Source organism: Panulirus ornatus, chromosome 19, assembly GCF_036320965.1.
Source record: "Panulirus ornatus isolate Po-2019 chromosome 19, ASM3632096v1, whole genome shotgun sequence".
Taxonomy (NCBI): domain Eukaryota; kingdom Metazoa; phylum Arthropoda; class Malacostraca; order Decapoda; family Palinuridae; genus Panulirus; species Panulirus ornatus.
Genome location: NC_092242.1, coordinates 64,209,575 through 64,236,961, shown reverse-complemented (window position 1 = coordinate 64,236,961; position 27,387 = coordinate 64,209,575). Strand labels below are relative to the sequence as shown.

Genomic DNA, 27,387 nt, shown 5'->3' with positions numbered 1-27,387 from the left:
GGTTGGTGTATGCGTAGGAGTAAAGACATGGTATACATGTACAGATTTTAGGTATGGGGCAACATGGGTAAAAATCTCTCCCCGTAAAACAAATACTTATCATATATTTCGATAAACTGCGGAAAATGTTGATTAGGATAAACTGCCAGAAATTTATGTAAGCAGCCTACAGTGAAGCACAGAATAATCCACTAGCTTTGTTCACTTACATTTCTACCAGGTTTCATGTAAAATAGAATATTTTGCACTTAGCGCAGCTCTCGATAATGGGAAAGAAATATACGTGAGCAGAACAGCATTTTAATAAGATAACGTACTGAAATACATCATCTAGAAAATCTTAATAGTTTGGTGGTGGTCATTCCAATCATACCACTGCACCATTATAACTTGATTTATTTCACGATATCAAAAGTAATTTATGAGAAGTATTTAATGCATGAGGTAATGGACAAGAAACACGACAGAAATGCAAATGCGTGCTTTACATTCAGATGATGATGTTTGTTTATTACCCGGCTTGCCTTGGACCAATCAGTGTTTGGAGGCGAGCGACGCAGTTAGGGGCGAGTGTTTTGGGAGTATGGGATGGAATGAGGGCGAGGGTGTGGCGGGATTAGGGTGAAGTGGTGACGGAATTAGGGTAAGGGATAACGCAATAAGAGTGATGGAAATAGGGTCAGTGTAGGTTGAAGGAGAGGAAGGGGGTAATTAGGGCCATAGGTGATAGATCAGACCTAAAAGAAAGGGCTTACAGTACTTAGCCGTATGAAGATGGAGCAGTCGAACTCAAACAAAGACTGATGTTTAATTTTTTATTATTAGAAGTAATTCAAATTGACCTCGACCAAGTAATTAGGTAAGCTATGCATCATCGATAGTCTAAATGTTCCATATTTGATATTGATTAGTCTCTTTATTTCGAAGAAATTTGGTAATTGTATTATTGGCACACTTCGGCACATTCCTACACACCTAATTGAGTGCCCACACCATATCGCAGCTGAGACGGATTTTGATATTTCGTTTTCGTGGACCGGTAGAGTTGCCCATCCTCTAAATTTAATTATAAATACAGCTTCGTCCTAAACATAGGATCATGTGTCCGAATGGTAACTTCGCCAATTTTCACACCGGTATCACAACCTCTGTTAACAGGACTTTCTGGTCTTACAGTGGCAGTAGGTATCACCCTGATTAGAAAAAATAAAATCTGGCAAAAGCGGAACAAAAATAAGTGTTTAGCTTTATTGGAAAGAACAAAATTGTGTTAGTCATTGAATGAAGACATTTTACCAGCTGAGTGTAGGTTATCCTTGGGGACGGTCGCTCCCACTCCTGCTTTATATAAAATCTTAAATGACGCCACAAAAACATGACGGTGTGTATCACATGGCAAGTGGAAGGTACAAACAAGTTTCCTTTCTGTTTTAGTATCATAAGTGATCTCATTTCGGACCCATGCAACATCTCGAGCGTGGGGAAGCAGTAACCTAGTACAAATTCAACGTTGTTAAAACGCAATTTCTCTCTATGTCGCTTTGTAAGTTTCCGTCGTGATCATTCCGTTCAATTTCAAAACACATTTCAACTCTGTATAATCATGTAAGTTTCCGTCGTGATCCTTCTGTTCAATTTCAAAACACATTTCAATCCTGTATGATCATGTACGCCCAAAATTCAAAACTATGTAGATACGGAATTTATACATTGATTAGATGATAGTCGTACGTGGGTGTTTACGCAAAAGTAGTGTAGGGAAGGCTTTTTGGTACTACGGCACAGCCTTTCTGAAGGTCACGCGATCGTCAGCCTGGTTGCTACTGAATTATTAACAGTGTTGAGGTCCGTGACATTTGTTCCTAGGGTTACCAGGAACCTCGCATTCCATCACAGTACATAGGGATCCCGTAGAACAATCCGCTTAACGGAGCACAGCCCCAATCGCTCATCAGTTACGTTGATAAACTATAACAGTAAAGAGTCAGAATAAAGGCTAGGTTTTTTTTTTCTTCTCCGCGTTTGGTCGTTGGGAAGATGATCAGTCGTTAGGAACAGTTGCAGTTGAAAACAGTCGGGAGGTTTTCTTTGAGATTACAGAAAACGATCGATGAACAGAGGTGGTAACCTCTCACAACATGCGATGGATAGACGAGTTGAAGTAGCGAAGCAGTCGCACGAACCAAAATTGAAAATACTAAAGGAAATCCGCGTAAATAATGATAGGCTAACGACAATCATATGGATTGCAGACTCGTCGGGCATCACCTTCTCGACGGTCAGTAGGTTGGAACCCATAATAAACTAGTTCAACTTGAAAGAAAGTACTTTGCATAGACGCAGCCTAAGGTAGGGAGGTCCGCTCGTAAGTGGAGCGTAGTTAAACCTAACAGCCAGAGCGGCTCTGGCAGCCAGTGACCACCAACACGCCCGTGTAAACACACCCGCGCATGCGCAAGTCACAGATCTTAGTACGCGTAAAACATTGTGTGTGGAATAGTAGTGGAGCCGCTGATGCGTCAGTTGTCAAGTGGTGTTCTTGGTGCGGAGTGGGACTCCTGTCAGCCCCACACACAGCCCGTCCACCTTCGACCGTCTACCCCTAAACCTTGATTAGGCTATAGGTGAGTGCTAGGGATGCAGCGGAAATTAAGGTGTCTTATTGTTACTATCGACCGTAGTTGTCATTGCTTTTTTGTTGAATTTCGATTTAATAGTTCTTCCCAGACAGGTGTTGGGATCTCTTGTATAAACTGGATTTCCGATATGCATAACTAAAGCGTTTATTACTTTGTAAACAAACAGTTTGTTGTGCTACTGACGCACAAATTAGAATTACTGATGTGCTCGGTGCACGCGCTGAAAAATACCAGCGCACAAGTTTTATGGACAATCGATGAAACTTGAATAATTCCCTGTGAACAACGCTACGGTAGAATATGACGTTTTCGTGCGAGAAAAGAATGTGGAACGAATGGGAATCAATCAATGAGTAATGGAAGCGTGTGAAAACTAAGGCAGACTTGTAAATCCAAGGCCGAATGACGAAACATTGGGAAGAATGAAAACTGGTAGCTTAAATCCACCACTAAAATGATCAGATAATTTGCCTAAGTCTAGAAATAAATCGGGCGGTAACTTAGTGTTAGATAATTGGCAAATAAATCAGGCGGTAGCTTAGTGTTAGATAACTAATGAGTAAATCTTTACGAGGAATAAATCAGACTAGCCCGTTTGTCCGAGTATGATTAGCCGGGAGGGCAAGTCCATTTGCAGATAAGTGAGATAGATCTGGGGACCGCCAGAAAATGTACACCATTGTCATCAAATGTACATCACTTCATTGTACATCCCTGGTAGAGTGTACGTCATCACCTTATGTACACCATATTTTATTACACATCATCTGCACCACCAGAGTACAGTACACGTTATTTCGATGTGTCCTTTGCCTTCAGTTTACTAAGAAACGCCAGTAACGTCTGACGCCATTCATTATTATTATATAACCTCGGGACCTCGTCGCCAGGGGCTTCTGCACCTTTACAAAGCTGCGCTATAATCAGTAGCAAGGGAAGGATGGGCTCCTTTAGAGTAAGTGTAAGAATTTCTTGGACGAGATTGGACCTTGATGCCAACAACCTCGTCAAAGGTGACTTTTCTCTAGCGATATTGCCACAAGCAGAGTCCGGTAACGCCAACGCCATCTTTTAAACCAGTGAGCGATGGGCTACATCGCTAACTATTGAACATCTGATACGAGGTTTATATCGTGGCTGACATTTCCGTAGCACCGTTGCTATACTTGCTATAGGCTGGCATGTTCCCCTCGCCAGTAGACGGCGCAGGAGAAGCGTTTCGTTCCTCCTGTGTCATGTAAACATTACTGGAGCGTAAGCAGAGCCATCTGTTAAGCATTTGTAACATTTCTGGAGCAGAGATATTAAGGTTAAACCGAATCCAAACATTAGTCATTAATGTTTAGTCCTCGATAATGGATGCTATCAGCTCACATCAGGGGGGATAATAAAAGGCACTTTTAAGACGAGCGGACGGCTATGGCAATGACTGTGAGTGCCTGTTAACGTAGTTAGGACGTTACGGGGCTTCTTAACTACACAGCCAACACCGTGGATAGAAAAACCGTCACCGTACCAAGCAAAACCGGCGCCTTACGTAAATCGACCGGCAACGTACCTAGAATAAGACAATATAAACTACTCGGCAGCAGCACCAGACGTAACCGCCTACCTTGAACAACCGGCACGTATCAAGAACAACTAGAACCGTACCGAGAGAAAACCTGCGTAGGACACACACACACACACACACACACACACACAGCAGCCGGCATCGTAAGAAAAAACAGACGGCACCATACCTAAAGCAACCAGCACCATCCCCCTGAACAACCGTTACCGTATGTTGCACTGTCTTGCTTTGCCTCCAACGAAACTCGTACAACATTGATTGTGGTCCGTTGTAATTCGGGGATCACCACTGTGAGTTGTGGCGGTTGCACGAGGTGTTCTCTCATGTGGCGTCGTGCTCCTATAATGCAATTAGACAAATACATATATGAAATCGTATGTTACGAATAGGTAAATGCCAACCAACGAACCATTGAGTATGTGTAATAGGAGATTAGAAACGTAAGGTCTGAGTATGGAGAGAGTTTGTGAATTAGAAATGGCCGAAGACATTATTAAAGAGGAACAAGATTGCGTCGTTAATGGACTCGGAGCGAGGTGTTTCTAGTTTCGTTTTAATGGCATGTAATTGTGTTGCTTTCAAGTAGTCTAGTTGGTCATTTCATATGATAATTGTTGTTGTTGATTTGCCTCGTTTGCAGTAAAATAATTGCCCACAGTTTGGATCCTAATTCATATTAGGTTTCCTTGTCTTGTATAGAAGATTGCTGCAACTATATTATTATACTAGAAATTGGGCACGAAAGAGAATCGTGCTGTAATTATTTCCCCTGTTAATTTTAAAAGTATGACTCACAATACATCTGTTTTTGTATTAAAACAATAGGTAAATACTAATTTGGTAAGAGAGTAGTAAACGAAAATGAGTTAATAGACTCAAACATTTAGGAAGTATTGAAACGTAGGTTAGGTAAATGCATGGCCATTTATAGCTGGCGCTAGATAGGTGGCCAGTAGGGCCTCCTCCACCTTCGTTTTAGTCATGCTTTCAAGTATTTCTTGCTCGAAATTAGGTGCCTATTTTGTGGGTGACACGCCAGCTAGCGGGTAGAAATTAACATAAGTTTCCTTTTTACTAACGCAAAGGAGACGCAGCCACTTTTACCTTTAAATAATTTAATTTAGATTTGTATGGAATACCTCTATACAAGGAGATACTTCCTCGGTGTGTTTTTGTGATGAAAATTCGGTGTTCATTATGGCGTACAAATTTATGCTTGTCTAACCTTAATGGCGCTGAGGACAAAGACCGAAGAGATGGAAATAGTGAAACGAGTTCACAGCCGCTTAGTGTGCCAAGAGGGGAGATTTAAATCTTCCACTTCCCGGTGATGTGCATTTGATTAGTTGTTTGACCCTCTCCAATGTGAGGTTCACTCGTTTGGTTGTTTGATCCTCCACGCACGTGATGCTCACTTGATTGTTTGTTTGATCCACCGTGATAGGCGCTTTATTGGCTGTTAGATCCACTACTTCCTTCTCATATGCACTTGACCGGGTGTTGAATCCACTGCCTCCCCAGTCAATGTGCGCTTGATTGGCAGTTAAAGAGGATTAGCACAGGGCATCAGAAGGCACGCTTCTATTTATCCTCATGTATATTAGTCTTTCCAGAAGAAAGCAAAACATTAACATGTATTTTAATTACTTTCGCTCTTTATGTATTGCACATCTCATAATGGAACCCAACCGATAGAAAGTTACGACTTATTGAACAAAATGGTTCAGTAGATTTAGGTAAAATCAAGAAGGACTAGGGAAATTTAAGCAGAACTGGAAAAATTATAAATGATAGGAGGCAGTCACCCTTGATGTAAGACACGTGTATACATACTTTACATTTTGTGATGGAAAAGGAATTAACAGAAGTAAGGAAATAGTTGACGTTCTTTTGTTATATTAGTTCTCGGTAGATGCGAGGCTAGGCTTGCCAGCCGCTTCGCTGCGTTGCACAAATGCTGAGTTTGGACGGATGTCTCTTGATAAACAGATTCCTCCGCCGTCCATCCTATATGACACGTTCGAACACACTGCACTATGAAAGACCACAGCCCCCTCCTTCACACGGACGGAGATTATAGTATGAAAGTAGGTGTTAAATTCGACAAATTGTACGCTCTGTATTTTTCAGTAATCTAGAAGTTCGTGTTGTTAACTTAAGAATGTCCTACTATTGTAGATGAAGCTGAGGTTTAAAGCAAAGTAATGAAACAAGTTCTTTCGTGGCATAGTTTATAATCGTTAGCTCAACAAAGAATGAGGTTAGTTCGCGCTCTTATCATGACCTCGTCGTAAACGAACTGAGACCTGAAGAATTTCACTTTTGAATCAAAAGCTTCAAAGTCGGTGGCTATTTTGCCTATTACTCGGTACCGGTGGTTCACACGTTGTTTTGCCGACTAAGTTATTATCCGTTATCTCCGCGTGGGTTTATCGACTGATCGCATTTGCACATACCATCATTCATACAGAGATCACTTCTGATAAGATGAATTTGCACGGAATCTACTAGGGACGCTGGAAGGTTTGTGATCAGTCGCCGTCTTGAACGTATTTAACCCTAAACCGGGAGGACCTCTGTCCCCCGCGCCCTGGACCGTGGCTTACCTCGAAATAAACTAACAGAGATAAGATAGATGGGAAGGGGCCAGAATAAGACGGAAGGGAAGGGGCGAACGAAGTCTCCCCCGACAACGCAGGTTTCAGGTAAAGACACCAACCGTGCCACTGTCTGTGCTAGTTATTGGTGTCATTGTTTACCTTTGTATTTTGGGTTATTGGTTTATCAGGAGACCATCATACTCGACTGACCTGGACTGATCTGTCCTAAATCCATAAGCTTGGTTGTCGACGCCGGAAGCGTCGAAGTCTGTGGCCCCTCAAAATTAAGGTCTGTTGAAGATCTATGCCGTAACCTAAACTGGATCAAGGGTGGTTAGTAAGGGTGTCGAGTGGGAGAGTACGCTCTCAGAACACCCCTGGTCAGGTCAGTCAGGGTCAGAGGTCATATTGAGTGTTGTGTAGGAGGGTACAGTCTCGGTACACCCCTTGGTCAGATCAGGGAGGAGTATATTCGGTATTGACCAGGTCAGGTTAGGTTAGGTTGTACACTAAAAAATTCCATAATGAAATGGAATGAGTTTTGTGTGTGTGTGCTTCAACCATTAGACTTAACAGAAGAAGACTTGCTGATCTTATGAACTCATCTTCGATGCACTACTTTGGATCTTTAAGTACTGAGGGGGTATGTCATCTGCCTCCTTTCTTGGCCACTATTTTGAAGCAGCTAACGCGACAGCTTCCCAAGGTAATATCTAAGAGGCTCACGTTGATTCGCCTTTACACGTTAATATTTTCTAAGGACAGTTCATGAACACATCATGTAATCTCTTTTCAGGTATTAAGTTTCCTCCTCCTTTCCCTCCTAATTGCTTACAAAGTCCACGGCTGTAAATCACAAGAGAGATTGTAACATCGCCAGCTGGCGCATGTTTACACTTCCCAGCTGATTTTCCCGCCTTGCCATTGGTTATTGGTTGCCATGGCGACGAAGACTCTCCCCTGTGATTGGCCGAACTTCTCACTTGCGATGCCTTAGGCGATCTTACGAGAATATTCTGAATAGGACTCGGGGAAGGGGGTTTGGGGGGGGGGGGGTCTCATAGCCTCTGGAACATCAGTAAGTTCAAAGCTCGCCAGAAAGGAGCGCAGGCAGACTGTGAACTGGCAGCTGCTCGTGTGAAGGGAGACGACCACGACCCCGGACCGTACAAGACATTTACGATCCTCCCTCACTCAGAGGTAATTGAGGACAGTCTTTCATTTCATTTCACGCCGAGGAAGCTGTCTGTGTCTGTGTGTGCGTGTGTGTTTCTAGCAACAGAAAAGAGAAAACAGAGCATCAGGTGAGCACATCAGAAGTTTCATTTGTTTTACGTGGAGATTTGTCTCTCTGTCTGTCTTTTATCTTTGGTTGCGACACGAAAGTGTATTGACCTGTCTAGCGCATCCTGTATGGGTCTGGCAGATGTATTTCTGATGGGAAAGGTTCGAAAACGAATTCAGCATTAAGAAGCGTCTTACGTCGTTTGACATTCCTTTTGTACATTTATATAGGGAGTCTTTGACATGAATAAGCTCCAAATGATGTATCGTCTCCCTCAGAGTGAGGTAGGAACGAATGACTATGAAATTTCGTAAGTGATTTCACGCCAAAGATATCGTAATGTGGAACAGAATATTTTTGAAGTGCTTGAAAAAGAGGTTGTATGTAGATACGGATCAAATTGATGGATGGACGTGAACATATATATATATTGTTGACCAGACGAATTTGGCTCGGACAATTAGTGACGGTTACGGCTATTGCTAAAAGTATAGGAAATTTGACGCGTGTTGGATGCGTATGTGCGTACCGGCTATCTGGATGTGGTGTGTGTGTGTGTGTGTTTTGGTCGTTGTCAAGACCTGCGTGTACCTGGATCGTTGTCAAGACGTGCGTGTACCTGGATCGTTGTCAAGACCTGCGTGTACCTGGATCGTTGTCAAATGCCGTGTGTTGGTAATTGTCAAGTGGTGTATGCGCGTATTAGCTGTCAAAGTGGTGTATGCACGTGTATGGATTATAGAAGCTGTCAAATGGTGTGTGTGTGTGTGTGTGTGTGTGTGTGTGTGTGTGTGTGTGTGTGTGTGTGTGTGTGTGTGTTTTGTCGGTAGGCTGCAGACCAGACTGCCACACAGTGAAAGACATGTTTTGCACACATGCTCAAGGCACGTCAGACCATAACACACAGACCCAGTCTCCCTAATTCCCAAATGCAAAAGGACAGGGACATCTCGCCTGGTACAATGTTGATAACGAGATGCTGTGCACCCAGTTATACACAAGACACCAACGCAAAGATGAGTGTCGAGAGTAATTCACACCATCAAGTCAGACAACACGAGGGGGAGACTAAAGAGATCCTCAGGGTTGTGACAGAGACCGAGGGAAGAGACCTCTTGAGTGAACACAGTCAGTCACAGCATAGAGACCAGGTACGTGCAGGTGAACCAAGGAAACTATATGTCTCTCGCCTGGCAAAGCATGACAGAGAAAAAGGAGTCGTTGAGTACAGAGACAAGATAGAAGGGTGGGGAGGGGGGGAGGTCATGGGTACCCCAGAGGGTGCTGACACACACACACACACACACACACGCGCGCGCGCGGGTGGGAGGGGGGGAGGGAAGCATGTCGTGGGAGGGGAAAGCACCTGGCGCTATTCAGAGTTGAGGACCAGAAAGTTACTGGCCCTTGTGATAGTGAACGGATCTTGGCATTCGTACATACATGAGCAATGTCGCAAGCCTGTGTGTGTGTGTGTGTGTGTGTGTGTGTGTGTGTGTGTGTGTGTGTGTGTCTCTGTCTGTGTGGTGGTGAGGTGGTGACACCACTGTGGTGAGAGGGAGGGTAGAGGTTGTATCCGGCTCTGGTTTTGGTACGATGGTGTGTGTGTGTGTGTGTGTGTGTGTGTGTGTGTGTGTATGGGAACATGTGGTTCGCCAGGTGACCTGGTATTGGATTACCAGTTAGAACTCTCTCTCTCTCTCTCTCTCTCTCTCTCTCTCTCTCTCTCTCTCTCTCTCTCTCTCTCTCTCTCTCTCTCTCTCTTTGTTTCACATCCTACCTACAACGGGATAATGTGTAGGTCGTATGTCAGTAACGAATATGGTTTACGAATATGTTGCCAAAGTTCAGCTGTTTCAAGAACGTATATTGATATGGATCAGCTGATCAGAGCAAGTGTGTTGACGTGGATCAGCTGATCGTAGCGAGTTTGTTGACGTGGATCAGCTGATCAGGGCGAGTTTGTTGATATGGATCAGCTGATCGGCGCGAGTGTGTTGACATGGATCAGCTGATCGGCGCGAGTTTATTGATATGGATCAGCTGATCGGCGCTAGTGTGTTGACATGGATCAGCTGATCGAAGCAAGTTTGTTGACATGGATCAGCTGATCGGAGGGAGTTTGTTGATATGGATCAGCTGATCGGAGCAAGTGTGTTGACGTTGATCAGCTGATCGAAGCACACACTGGCTCTCATCTGTCTCCTACCGTCCAACCTTCTCCCCCTGTCTCACTGTAACCGTCCATATTCATAGCTGGGATAAGACTTGTTTTTTTTTTTCTATATTTTCGTCAGACGTCGCCTGTCTGTATGTCCGTCTTAGAAGTCCAGACCACCCTGAAGTCCAAGGGTCGTACCGTCATGCTCAAGGGTCGTACGGCTGTACTCGGGGGTCGTTCCATTTTGCACAAGGGGATTGATTATATTGATTGTTCAGAACAGTGTCCTCATCATTGCTGGGAAATCATTGAGACATAATAACATTAGGAAATTAGAATTCTTGAGTGAGGAATAAGCAATATGGTGGTTGTATGGCAGCGAACGAACTTCATAAACTTAATACAGGAAGGGTGTCTGGGGAGTCAAGGAATTTCATAGAAATTTCTAGAATATCGACGAAATTTGATTCCAATAATGTTTTTACATGGAGTACTTCCTAAAGATGGTGTGTGTGTGTGTGTGTGTGTGTGTGTGTGTGTGTGTGTGTGTGTGTGTTCTAGGCATTTCTGTAGATGCATGTATGTGTGTGTGTGTAAATGATGTACATACCTGTTGTGTAGGTTTTTTGCTTGTCTTTTTCCGTGTGTGTATTTGTGTGTATGTGTAAGTGTTAGAGAGAGAGAGAGAGAGAGAGAGAGAGAGAGAGAGAGAGAGAGAGAGAGAGAGTACGTATGTGTGTGTGTGTGTGTGTGTGTGTGTGTGTGTGTGTGTGTGTGTGCAGGAGAAAGATATTGATCATCCATTGAATTCCTGTGGCTGGCTCTCAGCCCCAAGGCCCTTACCATATCCTTAGGCCTTGTTCTCCTCCCTCCCTCCCTCCCCCTTGTTTGATGGTTCTCCCTTTGTCATTCCAAAATCTCTACCTTACCCTCAGCCCTTGGACCCCATGATGGTCCATACTATCCTTGCCAGTGTAAGACCCTTGCCTTGAGCCTTGTGTCCCATGAGCTGTCCTTGTCACTCCAAGGGACCAGCTATAGCCTTAATCCTTAGGACCCCATGATACGGCTGCCCAAGTGTCCATGGCCCTGAATTTTCGATCCAGTGATGCCTGGAGTCCTCCTCATTCCAAGGGCTTTACCCTGGCATTAAGCCTTGGCTCCTCCGACGCCGCTGCTCCGTCTTGTGGCAGGGTTAGTGTGGTGGGGGAACACCCGCGCCCGTGCGGACAGCGCTCACCTCTCTTGTTGGTGGCTCGAGCACAGAACCAGCAGACCGGTTGACCCATCCCTTTATGACGACTCTGCGGCCTTAGGGTACGATAGCCTGGCTCCCCTTGGATCTTACGCCTTAAGGGAGGGGGTTCAGGCGAAAGGCCGAGGGTCGTATGATCATGTTGAAAGCGTTGGGCATATCCAGTTCAAGGGTTCGTACTGTCGTGGTCAGGAGGTTAAAGGTGGGATGTTGTGGCCGTGTGGTCAGGAAGAGGACAGGTTGATGAGTGTATCAAGATACTCGTTGTAGAGTCACTCTATCCTGACTTCCATCTGTTTGCAGGTCTTGTCCATCTATTAACCTGTGTGTCTGTTTGCCGAACTGTTAACAGATCGGTCTATCAGCAGTCGTATCTCCCTTTCCGTCTATGCATTCATTTCTAATACCCATATCTACTATCCACATACGGTTCTACAATCCTGTTAACAGTGTGTGATAAGATTCTGCGGTCAGGACTGTACTCTCTGTATGATGAGTTTGTTCCTGTCCATTTGGAGGTGGTGGTGGCACAGTGGTTTCAGCGCTCGACACGGGCAGTCTCGAAGCTTCACAATCGATACCCGTCTGAGAGTGGGAAGTGCCGGTCTGTTAACGCCATGAGCATGACGGTTCGGGTCTTGGGTACATTATCCTTGCCTTTCGACCTTCAGTCCTACAGGGTAAGGCCAGAGGCCAAGCCAGCATTCCCAAGGGTCGTATCTTTGTATTCAAGGGTCGTACCGTACCGTCGTGCTCTCGGACGGTACCGTCGTGCTTAAAGACCGTACCGTCGTGCTCCAGGACGGTACTGTCGGGCTCAAAGATCGTTCCGTTGCGTTTAGAGAGTTTTGAGGAACGGTGAAGCTCCGCGTAGGAGCTAGCAAGCACATTTGAGATCTACAAACCCCGAGTTCTGGGTGGTTTACCTCCAGTGGTATTGTACTTCTCGGATTGACCAATAGGAAGTTGACGATGTCTGGTGGTGAGTTGTGTCATCCGTTCGTGCCACCTGCTCCCGGGCTTCTGTTGACGACTCTTCTGTCCTTGGAACAAACGTGTTACTGTTTGATGTTGCTTCCCTGTGCGTGGTGCATTGATGACTGTTTCTCGTCGTATCACCGTCTCGAGTGTATGTCGTCGTTGTTTCTGTCTCCCAGGATGGCGTTTTCAGTGTTGTCCCTGCGAGGGTCTAGGACTGACCCTAGTGTAGGTACTGTGACCGTGTTGTGTGACCCTGGAGGTCAGGGGAATGTCAGTAGTTACGTCAGAGGTTGACCTTGACGGCTTCGATAAGCCGCCTAGGTTTGCTGGTGGCTTATTTTGCCTCTGCTTGTGGTGTCAATGACCATCACTACTTGATCTACTGTTTTTTTTTTTTTTATATGTTCCTTCGTTTTACTCTACTATTTCTTCGCCCTTCTTTTAACCCCCACTTGGGGCCAGGGCGGGTAGAATACTGACACGTTTCTGTCTTAACGACATGTTGATGTCTTAAGTCTCTCTCTCTCTCTCTCCCCAGAACACCATTAGAGCGCCTCTCCTCCCACCACGGGAGCCCGGGAGGTAGCCAGTCACTCTCTGGCCCAGTAGGTCTTGGCAAACTTCCCCCCCAGCCTGAGGGCGATGCCCCAGTGTACCCTACCTGCTGGTGGCTGAGTAGCCCACAAACCCACTCGTAAACAGAAACTCTGCCAGCCAGTTGGGAGCGCTGGGGAGACCCACTCCCTCTTGTCTTCCCTCGGGGTACTGGCGAACGAAGGTGGGGAGGGGTCGGCGGGACGGGGGGACAAGTCACTGGCCCCGTAGCCTTGTTCTCTCTGACGACGGCGGCTGGGGTCGATCTCCTCCAAGACTTGGGGAAGCTGCAGGAAGACTAGAACGTTGCTTCCGGACGATTTTTTTGTTGTTTACTTTCGCACGATACAGAGACGTGGGTCTCCCGAGACGTCGCGTCTGGTGACGCCTTCCCAAATGTTGGTCACGACGTCTCTGATCATCATCATCATGATCATCATCATCATCATCATGATCATGATCATCATCATCATCATCATCATTCATCATCATCATCATCATCGGGTCTGCTCGTAGTTGCTGTGCAGAATTCCTGTACCTCCTCTTCTTCTATCTTCTTCCTCAGATGTGACTGCTATTAGTATTATAACAGCTGCTACTATACTACTATAACAGCTACTACTATTACAACAGCTAGTACTACTACTACTCTAGCTACTACTACTACCACTATAGCTACTACTACTACTACTAATACTACTACTTGTACAGCTAGTACTACTACAGCTACTACTACTACCGTCAGTGCTGGGAGCTGTGGCGTAATCCTTTCCCTCTAACCGGTTATGCTGGTTTACCTTCTCACATGCCTGGCCTGGCCTGGCCTGGCCTGGCCTGGCCTGGCCTGGCCTGGCCTGGCCTGGCCTGGCCTCCCTTACAACCAGTTATTACACCCGCCCACCCCTGTCACACCTGCTTCTCTAGCTTCTTCATCTGATCCCCCACCCCTCCTAATACCTCGTGTCAGCACCCCCTAGTACCTAGTGTCATAACCCCTTAGTGTCAGTACCCTCTAGTGTCATAACCCCCGAGTGTCAGCACCTTCTAGTGTCATTACCCTCTTGTTGCCCGGGGACCACGAGATATTGTTAGCTGTCTTACCTAACCACTCAAGAGCCTCGCTTGCTTTGTCCTCTTGAGGGTTTATAATAGGGGGTTTTGTGGGATTGGGTTGGGGGGGGGGGGTGTTAGGTACCCTTGGTTGCTTACTGTCTGGTCACTGTTGTTAAGGCTGGTAGTGCCAACAGCAGTGATGACAGTGGTTGTGGAAGCCCCTACTAGTGACGTATGTCGCTGGTCCCTCGATGGAGGGTGATGTTGTGAGCAGACGATGATGTACAGCGATGGGTGATGTGGTTGTTGGAGAGTGGACGGTAGTTAAGTGTTATTAGATAACAGTAATGATAAAGATGATGATAATGTTAATGATAATACTGCTGCTGCTGCCAGACGTCCTGTAATGCTACCAGACGTCTAATACGCTTTCAGACATCCTGAAGCGCTGCCAGACGTCCTGAAGCGCTGCCAGACGTTCTGAAGCTCTGCCAGACGTCCTGTAGTGCTGCCAGACGTTCTAATACGCTTTCAGACGTCCTGAAGCGCTGCCAGACGTCCTGAAGCGCTGCCAGACGTTCTGAAGCGCTGCCAGACGTCCTGTAGTGCTACCAGACGTCCTAATACGCTTTCAGGCCTCCTGATGCTCTGCCAGACGTCCTGAAGCGCTGCCAGACGTCCTCAGAATAAGGCGAAGCAACCCCGGTGTTCCTGCTTCTGGTGTTATTGTTTTGTTTCCGTGTGTTTCTAACGACAAATCCAATGGAGATGTGGATCCCCATACGAATGAAACAAGGGTGTCTAAATCTATTATGGATCCCCGCGCGTGAGAATGAAGCAGGAGTATCTAAATCCATTACGTTGCGACCGGAGGCCGTCTTCAGGGAGACTGATGCAAAACCAACATACACCACTGTTTATTTCCTCCCGCTTGGCTATATTGAATCCCAGGAGCCGGAAGTATTTGGACAGCGGGCAGTGGACACTTCCTCCTGTCCCAGTAGATTCAAGGTCTTGGCTCTGGTCGCCAACACTGCAGGTGTTACCAGGGGAACTTGGTAGGATGAGAGAAGGACCTCCCAGTACTTTGTAGGATGACAGAGGGACCTCCCAGTATTCTGTAGGATGACAGAGGGACCTCCCAGTACTCTGTAGGATGACAGAAGGACCTCCCAGTACTCGATAGGATGACAGAAGGACCTTGTAATACTTGGTAGGAGCTTTTGATGTTTGACCAAGGTAAAGGTAGGAAGGTGCCAGGGTTAGGCACATACCCAGGTACTTGTGCCACGTATCAGGAATACCAGTTGGTGAGTCTGTATAGGGAAGGAGGGAGTGCCAGATGGAATCACTAGGGAGTAGATAGATAGATAGATAGATAGAGAGAGAGAGAGAGAGAGAGAGAGAGAGAGAGAGAGAGAGAGAGAGAGAGAGAGAGAGGGAGGGGGGGGGCGGGGAGGCATTCACAGTGGAGGGAGTACCAACAGAGTTGAGAACTCGAAGGGAGGGTGGAAGTGCCAGGGAGAGGAGGTCGACAGTGAGAGGACTGGGGCTCTGCATGACATGGGTGCCACAGTCCCACACCATAAGGCGTGCCGAGATCCAGTCTCAAGGGGAGGGACAGGGTGCCATGATGATGAACTGGGTAGGGGTACCAGGGTGAGGTACAGGGTATGAGGGTGAGGTACAGGGTACCAAGGTGTGGTACAGGGTACCAGGGTGAGGTGCAGGGTACCAAGGTGTGGTATAGGATACCCATTGTGGGAACAGGGCGGTGATCTGGGTGCCAGGGTGAGGTACAGGGGCACCAGGACGAGAGACAGGGTGCCTGGGTGAGGGACAGGGTGATTAGATAGGTACCAGAGTATGGGTCAAGGTACAGTGGAATGAGAACACAGTACGATGGTTGAGGATACACGATACGGAGCTTGTGGTGTGGGTTGCCACCGTTGCTTTGATGCTGCAGCACAGTGGTGTTGATGTATCGGGTGTAGGTAGAGACCACTAATTACAAAGACCATTGTAATACCAACGACCACTGTAATACCTGGTTGCAGACTACGACTACCTACAAAGACCATTGTAATACCTGGGTTCAGACTAGGCCTACCTACAACGACCAGTCAGCTGATCGTCTCATTCTGCATCATCTGTTTATCTCCTTATTCATCCATCTTTCTGTTGGTCTGTCTACCTACCTGTCTATAGACTTACACGTCTGTCTACCTACCTACATTCCTATCTACTTCCTAATCTTTCTACCTCCCTCTTGCCTACCTACCTCCCTATCTATCTGTCTGCGATGTTTACTTTCCCCTCACTATTTCATCCACTTGGCACTGCATGTTCCACTACTTACACTCTCGATTTACTCCACTTTCCATTCTGGTCCAGTCCACTCATCCACTTCATCTGTTCTAAACTTACCAGCTGGTTGGCGGACCAGCTGGTAGACTCCACCCACCAAACTGCCCTTTACACCCACCAGCTGGATAAATCATCGTACAAAAGGTGGGAAGTTACTGTCCATATTGGGTTGTTATCGTGCATGAGGGAGAAGATATCGCACCCCATGGGTTTTAAGCTGTCGTGCACAAGAGGGTATGTTAACGTACTCGTATAAGTAAGAGATCTTACTCATGGTGATTACCTACTCTACGTACGTATGTTATTCCATATATATATATATATATATATATATATATATATATATATATATATATATATATATATATATATATATATATATATATATATATATATATATGTATATTGGTTACATGATCACACACACAGTTACATGATTGTTAAGTTATCGAATACAGAGTAGGTAAGTCATCTTGCGGTAGGGTTCAGATATAGTACATGAATTAGATAAGTTATCGTATATTTGGGTTGTTACTGTGCACAGGATGGTACGTATTATATATATATATATATATATATATATATATATATATATATATATATATATATATATATATATATATATATATATATATGGGCTTAGTTACCTTACAAATAGGTTAGATTTTCTCACACAAAGTGGGAATGAATAATCGTATATGCGGTTTGAGTTATCGCACATACGGGATATCATAATTGATTTTCAGATTATCGATGTGGATACCAAGGGAAAAAGGACTTGGCATAACATGGAATCGTGGAGATTGGAGTGAGCCATAGGGTGGGTAAGGGGGCGTAGGGAACCTTTTTATAGGCATGTGTGGAAGGTGAGGTCATTGTCTCAGAAGACAAATAGGGTTATGTTTGATGGTATAGCAGTCCCGACGGTGCTGCATGGAAGCGAGTCTTAGGGCCTTGGATGCAAAAAAAGAACGGAAGAAGGAGAACTTGCTGGAAACGATGATGGCAGGACGTACGGTACCAGTTGAGATGGGTTGACCGTCTGTGACAGAGGTAAGGTAGCTAGCGGAGGATGGATAAGAGAGGTGACTAGGGGTGTGCTAAAACGGTTCGGACATATGGAGAGGATGAGTGAAGAGCGAGTGACCAAGAGAATCCAAGTGTCTAAGAAGTGAAGGGAGACAGGGGGAATGATGCACCAAGGAGACAGAAACGTGGAGTTACAGAAGCTTTTTAAGTTATTTGGGCGAGTAAAATTCAGGAGGGTGAGAGGCGTGCAGGGAATAGACTGAATTCAATCATTGTGTTGGGCTGGGAGCAACGTGGTGCCAGTAGGCAGAACCAGGAGATATAAAGTGGATGAGGTAAACCATGGAATGCTCTGTGGGGCTTGGCTGTGGATAGTCGGCTTTGGTGCAGTGTGCACGACAGGTGGAGGAGAGAAAATGAGGCCAATTTTCGTTTGTACCCGACGCTACCTCCATGGGCAGGGGTAACAATAGCGTATAAAGGAAAAACTATTTGATTATTATTTCATTTTATTATTGTAATTATTATTATTATTATCATTATTAGTATTTATCATTATTATTAATCTGGTATTGAAGTCATCGTGCCCAGTGGAATGAGGGAGTTTCTTTATTGTGGCAAAAATTGATTGAAGATGGTTTGATCTGTGCCAAAACACGCCGCTATTTTTTTTGGCAAGGTCACAAAGCAGGGCTCCCGGACGTGGAATGTGTACAGCGTGTAACCGTTTGTTCTCTCTCTCTCTCTCTCTCTCTCTCTCTCTCTCTCTCTCTCTCTCTCTCTCTCTCTCTCTCTCTCTCTCTCTCTCTCTCTCTCTCTCTCTCTCTCACACACACACACACACAGATTGCAGGTGCGGGATGGCATTTTTTAGAGACTACCTCGGTAGCTTCGGTGATTACGACCGGTGGCATATTTTAAAAGGTGATATTGGCAGCGGTGAGAGCACCAGCAGATAACGTCTGGCCATTCATACTATCAGGTTCGGTTATCAGACGGAAAAACACTCTCGTGAAGGGTCAAGTAATGTGGTATTGGTCGTTCGTATAACCCGGCGATGACATTGGCCACTATGACGGGACAAGAGGCTTATCCATAGAGTTAAAACCCATGTTGACCCACTTTACCTGCCTGATGATATATTATTCCCTCCCTCCTTCCCCTGTCACACCCCTATCACTCGACTGTGTCAGGCCTATGAGCACGCCACGACGGCACGATCCCCCTCGAAGTCGTAAAGGGTACGACCCTTAGGGATGATAATAGCCTAGGCTTCCGTCAGGGGATCGCATTGAAGACCAGGTCATCATACGAGCCTCAAGGGTCGTACCGTCCCGCTCTCGACACTGTCGCATTATTTGTGTCGCAAAGCGCCCAGTATCACGTGGAGTCTGCTGGGTTCCGACCGTCTTCTTAAAGCGCCTCGTACTCCATAGACCTTCGATGACGTGTCCCACTTGCTGCCTGGCCTAACCAGCCACCACACTCTCGTTCGCGGGTCACGTCCCGTTCGTGACACGACTGGCCCACGGCGCTGCATGGGACCAGCTGGGGGTCGACATGTCCCCTGGGCTTATAAGGTTAACTCTTCTATTTCTGGACGTGTGAGCCTCCGCCCCATATGCCAGGATTTTGTAGGCCAATAATGCCAGTAGGCCAGCGATGTATACCATGATTTCTGGCCTACGGCACCGGGTCTGTAAAGCTGTGTTTTTTTTGTTTTTTTTTTTAGCCAGTGTACAGTCGTGTAGCGAATCATCTCAAGTTGGACGGGGTGCCCGTCTCTGCTCATGCAGTCAGGAGGCCTAGTTACACGTCATCTCAAGTTGGGCGGATGCCTGTCTTCGTTGGTATAGATGGATGTGGCTCATACTTCCGAACATCACTTGGTCCACACCCGCCAAGTGTGAAGTATGTGGTTCCTGGCCATCACCAAGTGGCCCACGTCTTCTGTCGACTCATTCCTGGGAAATGTGTGTGTGTGTGTGTGTGTGTGTGTGTGTGTGTGTGTGTGTGTGTGTTGGCGTTGCAATTTTTTTTTATATAGTATACTTGGCGACCGACCACTGGGCCACCTTGGACCTTTTTCTTAGGATTTCTGTCGGTGCTTAGTGCCTGTCTTGTCCCATTTGTATTAACGGGTTTAGAACACTAGGGGGAAAAAATGCACTAACACACACACACTCACACACACACACACACACACACACACACACACACACACACACACACACACAGACACAGACACACACACACACAGACACAGACACAGACACACACACAGACACAGACACAGACACACACACACACACACACACACAGACACACACACACACACAGACGGAGGCTGCGGGCGAAGGATTGATTCTCCGTCGACTCTGGCGTTCTGGTGTATTCTAGCCCAGCGCATCATCAGACTCGACGCTCTCCCAAAGAGAGAGAGAGAGAGAGAGAGAGAGAGAGAGAGAGAGAGAGAGAGAGAATATGGCGCCACCGGAGAGATTCAGTTTGAATGGTTGATCCAACATCATGATTCTGGAAGGCGGTATTTTGGAATACTAATATAACAACATTGGAAGTGATTACCGAGGCAGAGCACACAGGTTGGCCTCGGTCTACAATATGGGGCAAATGTAAGATTTCGTTATAAAGATGAGGACATTACGTCCCTCTCATCATGGATTGCCCTGAGCCTTTGCCTCTGCTCCCATGCCTGACACAAGGCTTGAGAGAAGGCTAAACGAAGCTGTGGGAGTTATATTTTGGGCTGCCTCAGAATGACAGAGATTCTAAACACTATGAATGAACTTGGACTCCACAGCATCAGAGGCAGAATGACTGGAATTAAGTCTTCTTCATTGGGGTTCGGATACCCGGTCAAATCCATGAGAAATAAGCCTCCCATACCTTCATCTCTAGTGGAAGACGCCCATATATATATATATATATATATATATATATATATATATATATATATATATATATATATATATATTATGGGTCACTACACCTGCAATTGGATTCTGGGTGTGTGTGGTTCACGATCGTTGCCGTGCGAGAGAGCAATCACACGAACTACTTCGTAGGGAACTATTAACTCTAACATCCCTCCCCTCCCGAAGCCCCTGCACACATCACGGCCGGAGTTAACGCTGGAGGCATTAATAACACCCGTTATCACAGTGATACCATCTCAACCGGACGTAATCTCTCGTAGATCATCTGTACAGATGACCCCTTAGAACATGTACAACCTTGGTACTGCTGATGATATTGCTGATGTAAACACGTGCTGCTCTTTTCTTTTTTTTTTACGAGGATCAGGCAAGTCCGGGGTCAATGATTGGACATGTTCACACTCCAAACCGAGTTGTTTTGTAATCTGTATTAGCGCTTTAACTTGTTCGAATCTTCACGAGAAATAGTCTGGATGTAAGTGATTCTCTTTCCTCACCAGCTACACTGACTTACCTTCAGTATGAGTGTCGTATGCCTGTGTCTGCAGCACAACAAATGACCCTTTATGGAGTTAGAATCCACAATGTTTGGATATCCTTATATAATGGGGTTTAGAATGTGTGATAAAGCTCGTGAAATTATCAAAGATATCTGCACTGAAGTGTGGCACTGATTATCCCCTCCCTGGGTCTACCTGCGAGTAGTCTTAAAAACAATGATGCAGAAAGAACACAACAAAAGACGAAGTGAAACCAACACAAACAGATCCCCTCTGCCATCGTTCAAGGCGGACCACTGGATGTGGCTGCAATAACAGGATCGGTGGTAGACACCTTGACGTTGTTGTTGGCCGACTGCTGCAGAGCCACAGTGACTCGTAAGAGTTTGCTTGCCTCTGTTGTTGATGCTCTAAGAGACCGAATGAATATTTTGCCGGTAGTGCTGTTGTCATCCCTTGTCAAACCACGTCCTCGGCTGTCGTAAAACTAGCGAGTTAGAGATCATTTCAACAGAGCGTTGTAAGATGTGTGTGTGTGTGTGTGTGTGTGTGTGTGTGTGTGTGTGTGTGTGGGTGTGTGTGTGTGTGTGAAACCATCTCATCGTAACAATGTGACGAAGGTACTTCGAAGGTATTTGATGAAGTAGAAAAGCTATCTCCTGGTACATGTGTGACAGTGGACACGTATCATACTTTTGTGACGTTACCACATCTGTTTATGATGATGGTGACGTAACAAAGGGGGAACCCCGACCCCATCATAGGTTACACTAGTGCCCTGTTGGTGATGTGGGACTGATGATGGACTGGTTGAAGAACCTCCGCACGAGGGTAATCAGAATGACGTGCTGTCCGTCCGTGGGCTGAGGCTGGAAATGTGATGACCACAGCACCAGTGGAGACGCGCCCAACCCTTCCTGAACAGGATGTGGACCGTGTCACAGGTGAGGACGGACGTCCCCCCCGCAACACACCCGACCACCTGAAGGTGATCTGGATCAGCTTCCAGCGCGAGAGGCTCCACTTCTCCACCTCGTCGCTCCCGTAGCCTACTACTCCTGGAGCGAGATGGAACTGATCGCAAAGAAGACGTGGACAGTAGTTAAGGATGCGATAGAAACGTGGCACCACCACCCTTGTTGGCGACACTGAAGTCGACTCACCAGGAAACATAATTCGCCGAGGCGATCGTAACCCACCTGCGGCGGCGGTGTATGTGTGGGTGGGTGTATATGTGCTCATCATGAACGATTTGGCAGTCATCCCGCTCGTATCTATCCAAGGACGACCTAGAGACTGGTTGGGCAGGGATCCTCCTCCTGCGCAAGACTCGTCCCAGCCTAACGCGTGTCGGCTCTCGTCCGCCGGAGCAGAATGACATCTGTGAACAGTTCAAGTCGCGTGCTGAGTCAAGGCAGTGGTACCCCAGAGTAGGGATGTACTGTGCTGGGTGACATCAACGAATACCAAGTGGGACATCAACTGGGAAGGCTCCTGGGAACGCCTTGCGTCACTTCGAACCAATGTCGGGTCGTAAACCATTGATAAACAGTTGATAGTGGGACCAACCAAGTGTGCGTCTCGTCTGAACCCCCAATTCTGGACTGGATCATCGTATCTGATCATGAGATGATGTGTCACTCAGGTCTTAACTAGGATTAGACTCGGTGACCTTATGGTCTTATCGTGCAAGGTCACGAGAGTTCAGACCAGCAAACTCGAAACCTGCTCGGCCTCGATCTAAGGAACACTTCAGCCAGGAAAGCTTCGTCAGGTGTCTCGGTGAGCAGTGAACTGGTCCGTTGCCATGGTCGACGACATTGGGTGAACTTCAAGACAAATTATTATCTTTTTTTAAGGGGGAACAATTTAGCGTCCTTCAGGGAGATGCAGCTTAAACAGAAAATTGACCCGTGGGTTACCGTCGAAATTATTGGCTCGCATACGTCAAGTGGAACAGATCCATCGACCAAATTTAAGCAATGCAGAGATCAGTCAGATTTTGAGCAATACTTCGAAACCAGATCAGATATAAGAAAGATGAAGGGAAATCCCAAAAAGCATCGTAGGTAAATGCATTTACAGATACTAAGGACCGTCCACCATAAATTGTGGAAAATATTGCAAGGGTCTTGTTGCTCCATGAAACTAAATGTAGTAACATTGTCTTGAATACTGATGCTGTATTATGCTTGGACAAAACAAAGGTAGCTGGGTTTGATGAATTCTTCACCACCATTGCCTGTATCACCTGCATATTACTGACCTGCTTTGATCTCGCTCACGTCAAAAAAAAAAATTAATGAAAGTGAATATGCTAACAAGTTTCTTTCATCTGCTATTGCAGACGATCAAGCGTGTAAAAAAAAAAAAAAAAGATCTCACGCAACACGAGTGTACGTAATGTTGTTAGTTTAAGACGACCTTCTTGTGTCCCTCGCCTCGCGAACTGCGAGACGCAGAGGTGATAATAACATTAAGATACGTGATGCAACACACTGGGAGGATACTTACACCCCAGTGTGTACTTGGCTCGGGGAGGCGAAGGGCTTCCTGGCCGACCTGGGTTGATGGTATTATGGCCGCCAGACGCGTTCGCAGGCCTCTTGAATAGGATTGCGGACGGTGTAGGTCAGTAGACAGACGGTGATAAAACAGGAGCGACGGGAGACTGAGTGCTAAAGCATTCGTGGTCAGTACACGACGCCATATGAACTTACGACACGTAGTGTGTTCCTGCATGATTATACATTGCGACCCATCGTCGTACGACTCCACCAAAGTACGATAGCGACTCGTTGTACCATCGATTACACATCGTACACTTCCTTCTCTCACGACCATCCATCCTCCTCTTACCCTACGGGTCTTTAAAGTGTTTCATGGTGTGTACAGAACTACGTCAACACAAGGACCTAAAATTACCTTTTAAAGAAAATCCTTGACTGAGACATTTAAGGTCATTGACTTAAATGCTGTGTAGCTGGTGCTTCGCTACCCACTGTCCTCCCTCCACGTCAACCACCAGCCTAGCCTACTCATCACCACCCCCATAGAAATTAACTTTGGGTTTACTTTAAAATAGCACCCCCGAGATTACTTTACTTTAAAATAGCACCCCCAGAGATTACAGTTTACTTTAGAATAGCACCCCCAGAGATTACTGTTTACTTTAAAATAGCACCACCTTCCCTTCCCCTCAGAGATTAACCTTATAGTTTACTTTCATTGTTCCAAAGTTTATCCCTGGGTTTCCTTCAGCACTTCCAAACTTTCTCCCGAGCGATGGTAACTCGAACCATCGTGACGAGGTCAAGACTAGAGGTCACAAAAGGCTGACCCTCAACCGTGTGTCCTCCTCCCGGATGTGTGAGCATCTCCAGTTGTCTATCACTTCCCGCTGGTTACATCGTTACATTTTAAATTGTAAGCCTGGCAGCTGGTTGGGTCTTTAAAGGCAGCCATCCATCACCATCAGACTTAAAGACACCGAACGAAGAATGTTTCGACTCCTTTTTCTTCACGGGTGTTGAGGAGGAGGAGGAGGATTCTCGAGTCCTCCGCCACACCGCGTTGAGCTGTTGTTCGCGGTGTTGAGTGTCAGGGGCGCCCGTTTGTATATATCTCTCTGCGTAGGTCTTGGCTTAGAAGGTCGGGTCGTAATTATAGGCTATAGAGACATTCCCTTGGAATGTTGCAATACCCGTGCGAAACTACAGCATCGCCTGGTTGTTGGTTGTCCACCACAGCAGATGTGTTTTTGGTTTTTGTTCGTGCGTCGGGGCACCAGGAAGAATTTTCTTTGTTTCTTACAAAGCTGAGTTTTTTTTTTTTGTTTTGTTTCCATGTTTTCTTTTTTTGTCTGCGGTTTTACCTTGGTACAAGTTGGGTGCGGGTCCACTTCACAGCCTCGAGACTGATAGATCACACAATCTCCTCGTGACTGTGGGAGAAAATTGGCATCGTTCGGGGAACAAGAGGTGCGGTGAGCGCTACGCGCTAGCCCTGCCCCAGACAAAAAAAAAAAGTAAAAAAATATCACGTCCAAAAATCAGTCGTAGGTAAATGAGAGGAGGATAGTACGAATGAATGACGTGTGCAAATACGACAGATTGGTAAATACGTTTACCGGAGTCACAGACAGACTCTGTGTCTACTGGCCAATAAACTGCCCTCCAAGTGGCTAATAAACTGCCCTCCAAATTCCTCCACCCACAAACTGCCATTACCTATAACCATTTTTCCTCCTAGAAAACGATTTTTTTCAACCTCTCAAATTGACCCGAGTTTAGGGCGTCATCCAGAGGTGAACAGTGGAAGTCTTCGGCGATGATCAGACCTGGAGCACGACGGTACGACCCTTGAACACGACGGTACGACCCTTGAGCACGACGGTACGAGCCTTGAGCACTATAGTGCAACCAGAGGCCAAGCTGTTGTACCTGAAGGAGGATAGTATCATCGTGCTCAAGGGTCGTACCGTCGTGCTCAAGGGTCGTACCGTCGTGCTCAAGGGGAATTATATTTTTTCTCTTATCCTTTATATTTTCGACAAACTCCTTCAATATAATGCAGACGCAATCACGAGATAATCTAGGACTCGAACCTTCTCCCTCATAATGCTCTTCAAAGACACTGGAGAATCTGATCCGTTTAGATGCCTCTATTTTGTTTTTGTTTTTAAACTTAATATCTTCGTGAAAGCCTCTCGTGCTTCAGTTCCAGCCTGGTTATTAGGGACATCTACTGATAACTGAGGTGAATTCACTGAATAAGAAAGAAATTAATGGTTTAATGAAACTGTTATGATACAGTCCAATGTATTTAGAGAGAAAAAAAGAAAATCTGTGTCGAATGTCATCATGAAAACCTTGACGATCACTTGTCCTCGTGTGATCTTGTTGATGTTGAAATTAGTGGAGTTGAGGTACTGCGTCTCAAGTGGCCTTGTCACGCAAACTCCATACTTCCCAGGTCTGTTGGCGACGTATGTTGATGGGGGTCTGTTGGCGACGTATGATGAGGGGGGTCTGTTGGCGAGGTATGTTGAGGGGGGTCTTTTGGCGACTTATGTTGGCAGATCTGTTGTGCCTCGTCCGTGGCTGGGCTGGGCTGGGCGGAGGTCACCACCACACGGCAGCGAAGCTGGTGTAGCTTTCGCGTCTGGGGACGTTTGTGTGGGCTGCTGCCCCCTACCCTGAGCCTGAGCACAGGGCTGCGAATTGCTTGTGTGGGAACGCTCGCCTCAACTACCATTCTCTCTCTCTCTCTCTCTCTCTCTCTCTCTCTCTCTCTCTCTCTCTCTCTCTCTCTCTCTCTCTCTCTCTCTCTTTCTGTTGTAGTGTTATAAACGTCCGTGTAAGCCAAAGGTTATTACAATCCTGCCGATTAGCTTGCTCTCCGGCACTCTACCACACTGGCAGTCTACCACACTGGCAGTTAACGCTAGCCTCGAAATGATAATTGTTTTTTTCTTTTTTTTTCCTACCGTTTTGTACCGTCAGCCAGGACTCGGGGGCCGCCAGAGATAACTGGTCAGTGGGATGGGATTATCCGGCCAGTCGGTCCCCAAGGCCTAAAGTCCTGTATTATTATTTCAGCCACCACACCACCCGCAACCACCACCACCATCCCCACACCCGCTGACCACCACCACACCCGCTGACCACCACCACACCCGCTGACCACCACCACACCCGCTGATCACAATAGGATATTCTTGTCCTGATGGACTTCTGTGAAACCTGACCTTCCTGGCTGTAGCTTCATCGAACTGGTCGATGTTTGAGAGAGAGAGAGAGAGAGAGAGAGAGAGAGAGAGTGTATATAGGTATTTCGAACACGCGATTCGAATGACTATTATCAATTTTCATTTTTCGAAAGCAAAATTTGTATATATATGTGTGTGTGTGTGTGTGTAGATACAGCACATGTTTCTACGAGTTATACAGAGTGTACACACAAAAAATTCCTAGACGATTGGTATTGATATGTCCTGAGCCGCGTGAAGGCAAACCTCTCCATTGTCCCCGTCACTCCGGAGTTGAAGGAGTGAAATGTGAAGTGTTAAATCTTGTAAACATCCCTGAAGGGTTTTGTGTTATCCACCGGCGAGGGTTGTACCTGTGCTACAAGTGATGCACTTAACGGTGTGTGTGTGTGTGTGTGTGTGTGTGATTATAGTTCGTATGTTGCGGGGAGAATTTTTTACACTCGTGTTTCCCCGTCTTCTGACACTGTATATACGTACTGGATGTTTACTCCTCTGTTCACACACGCACACACACACACTCACACACATATCAGGCTTACGCTTAGTAAAGTAAGATATTGTATGTAAGTATACGAGATACAGACCCGAGTGTACAAGTCGTATTTATATCAGGTTTGCTG

At 46.2% G+C, this 27,387-nt stretch overlaps 1 protein-coding gene across 3 annotated transcripts in view; it reads left to right on the top strand.

Annotated features, from left to right (window-relative positions):
- The first annotated feature begins 2,472 nt into the window (after positions 1-2,472).
- LOC139755603 (battenin-like) overlaps positions 2,473-27,387 on the top strand; it is a 45,281-nt gene continuing 20,366 nt past the window's right edge. Inside the window, exon 1 of one of the 3 annotated variants that reach the window (XM_071674139.1) lies at positions 2,473-2,624. The gene's annotated coding sequence lies outside the window, so the exon portion shown is untranslated. Of the gene's footprint in view, positions 2,625-7,890; positions 8,117-27,387 lie in introns of those variants that run through there. The other 2 variants (XM_071674141.1, XM_071674140.1) reach the window with 2 other exon arrangements.